Genomic DNA, 3440 nt, shown 5'->3' on the forward strand with positions numbered 1-3440 from the left:
AGAGCTTCAAAGAATAAACAATAGAGATTCTTGCAATAAAGAAAAGAATATGAACTATTCTTATTGAATTAGTAATGAATTGTATAGAAGGTTTTTATGAAGAATTGTCAAAAGTGTCAAATAATTTGCTTAACAAGTTACTTATATAAGATTCTCAACACTAACTAACTTTCCCTCCCATTAACTAACTATACTATTAGAATTATGTCTTTATCATTGCCCCTCCCATAGAAGAATTCTTTCCCTCAAAAATTGAATTGAGGAAACTGCTTGCAAAAATCAAAATAAAACTCACATGTAGCATCTTCTAGAAGGTGGTACTTCCACTAAACCAGAAATGGAAGATGAGGTGATTGCTTGACCAATATGCTTCCTTAATTGGAAAACATGAAACACATCATGCACTTAAGAGGTGACATGGCAATTCTAGCTTGTATGCCATTGCCTCCATATTGCTTACTATGGGAAAAGGCCCTATATACATGGGTGCTAGCTTCTCATTTACCCTAGTAGCCATAAAAATCTGCTTGTAGGATTGGAGCTTTACATAGACCAAATCCCCTACATTAAATTGTATATCATTTCCATGCCTATCACCCACCTGCTTCATGTGATTTTGAGCTCTCATTAGATGAAATTTGAGCATCTTAAGCATCTTCTCCCTTTTGGCCAAACTTCTGTCCACCAATTGTACCTTAGATTCACCCCAGAATCAAGCATCTCCTGCACTATTTATCAATAACATCTTTTTTCTGCTTTGCATACCTATATGGTCTTTTGTTCACTAGATCATTGGATTGCATCAATGGAATCCTATGGGCATGCCTAACTCTTCTTGGAGGTAGTGACTAGGTGGAGCAAATAAATCGACATACTTCTTTAATAGCCTATCAACTGATCCAAGGATTTCCTCTTGCCAAGCATGAGTAGTTAAGGAATGCAAGAGATATCCTTCTTCTGCACAAGCTTGTATCCTAGAAAAGTTCACCCCCTTATCAAACATCTTCTCCATATGGTGAGGCTTAACAATTTTACAACCTGATTGAGATGATCCTCTTAGAATATGCCTCCTAACTTGCACTGAGAATTCCATAATCAAATTATCAAATTTCTAGGTGATATCTCCCAATGTGACTAACCAATCAATTCCAAGGACCACATTACAACAACCCAATGGAATTAACATGACATCAGAGGTAAAGGTAGTATGTTGTATAGTCCAACTAAAACCTCTAACCACATAAGAGATTTGTACTTTTGTCCCATATGCCACAGTGATTATTAGGGTTTCAACTCATCAATCTTACACCCCAATTGCTTGGCCATATGAATACCCAAAATATTATGAGTGCTGCCACTATCAATCAAGATGTGCAGAGGCCTCTTATGATACCTTCCACCGATCCTCATAGTTCTGAAGTTGGCTACCCTAGTCAAGACATTCATAGAAATCTGAGCTTCCTCAAATTGATCCTTAGCTCCTTCAAAAGAATCATTCATGTCCTGAATTTCCTCATTTATATATACCACCTCCAAGAGATGGATATGTAACTTCTTATGTGAAAGACTATGCTTAGGGGTATAAGGTTCATCACATAAATAGCACAATCCCTTTGCCCTTCTCTCATTCATGAAGGTTGATGACAAGTTCCTAGCAATTCTTGTCTTAGTTTTTTGTTGCTCTGTTTCAATAGTGCTTGTAGGTTTAATCAAAAGCAATGACCTATTAGCAACATAAGGCTTAGTCTTCAAAGAAAGTCCACTTGCACATTACTACTATTGGAGTACTCATACAATTTGGCCAACGCAAAAGCCTCATTACTTTTTATGGTTGAAACATCTTTACCATCACTTTCACATCATTTCTCAATCCTCCCAAGAAACAACTCAAAGTATACTCAACATGTAAATCCAACCTAGTGATAATAACATCAAAATTTTCATAGTATTCACTAATTGTATCCTTATGCCTTAGCTTCATTAATTCAGCCATTGGATCATCAAAGACTTCTCCAAACCTTTCAATTAACACCTTGACATATTCCCCTCAATTAGGCAGAGAATTCCACATGGATTTTGCATAAGCATGATGCCATTTCAAAATGCATAATAGTCAATTTGACCTTAAATTTCTCTTGTGTATCATCTATCACGAAGTATGTCTCATATTGATATAACTACTCTTTCACATTATCACCAATGAACTTAGGAAAATCAATTCTTGATAACCTAGTGTAACAAGAATAAGGAAGAGGTTATCTTGCCTGAACCCACAATCTCCTTGGTTGGTGCGACTTTTCTAAGAATAACCTTCATCATCTCCATGTTTTTGAAGCAATTCTTCAAAAGACAACTTGATTGACTCGCTCAATGTCCTATGCATAGAACCAACAAGTTCTTCTTGTTTAAGCTCCAATCTTTCATAAATTCGATTCTCCAATCTCTCCTCCATGTCTCTAACAACTGCTTGTGTTCTTGTAGCCTCAACCATGGTTCCCCCGGGAAAAAATTGCTCTAGGTACCAATTGATATGGTTGTTGTGGAAGCTAGGAATTCAATCACAAATTCAAGAGCTTTAAAGAATAAGCTGGAGAGATTCTTGCAAGAAAGAAAAGAATCTGAAATATGCTTATTGAATTAGTAATGAATTATAAAGAAGATACAAGAATATTTTTATGAAGAATTGTCAAGTGTCAAGTAACTTGCTTAACAAGTTACTTATACAAGAGTCTCAACACTAACTAACTTTCCTTCCCATTAACTAACTATACTATCACAATTATGCCCTTATTAATCATGGAGTTATTTTATTTGCTATTGAAGTTTGTTTATAGTTACATTCTTGATTGGATTTCTAGGTAACAAGCCAATAAATTTGGTTTAATGACTGGAATATAGAATAGAGAAAAATGTTAATGTTTAACCGGATAACATACAACAAAGGATGTTAGTGACCAAGGATGGAAATGTATCAAAATTTATGCACTGATACTTACTCCACTGCTTTAGCTCCATCAAACATTGAGGAGTTAAGTCTCTGTATGAGTAATTCACTCGTTTTTCGGTATCTCTAAAGCATAGGCCTTGGGCTTATCATGTCTACATCTATTATAGCCAATCTATTCAGTGTCTTGGTGAAAATTCATGAAATTGAAATGTTTGAGCCATTATTAATGTTTGGAAAATAAAAGATTGACATTTCCTCTACATTATCATGGTTCTATGTTTCATGCATACAAAAAAGGGAAAACTTCAGGGTTCAGGCCTATCCTCCACCTTTTTAGCAGTCTTTTTGTTCTCAATAATTGTAACAAAGTAAACTAATGAAAATTTAAATCATGATATCGGATGACAAGTTGATGTAAACCCTTTCAATAAAAGGTTCTTGCATGATCTATCTTGGTTGGTGTTTGGCCAAGGTCACGGTTGGATTTAGCTTT

The sequence above is a fragment of the Lupinus angustifolius genome, chromosome LG15 (genome assembly GCF_001865875.1).
Source record: "Lupinus angustifolius cultivar Tanjil chromosome LG15, LupAngTanjil_v1.0, whole genome shotgun sequence".
Classification (NCBI taxonomy): Eukaryota; Viridiplantae; Streptophyta; class Magnoliopsida; order Fabales; family Fabaceae; genus Lupinus; species Lupinus angustifolius.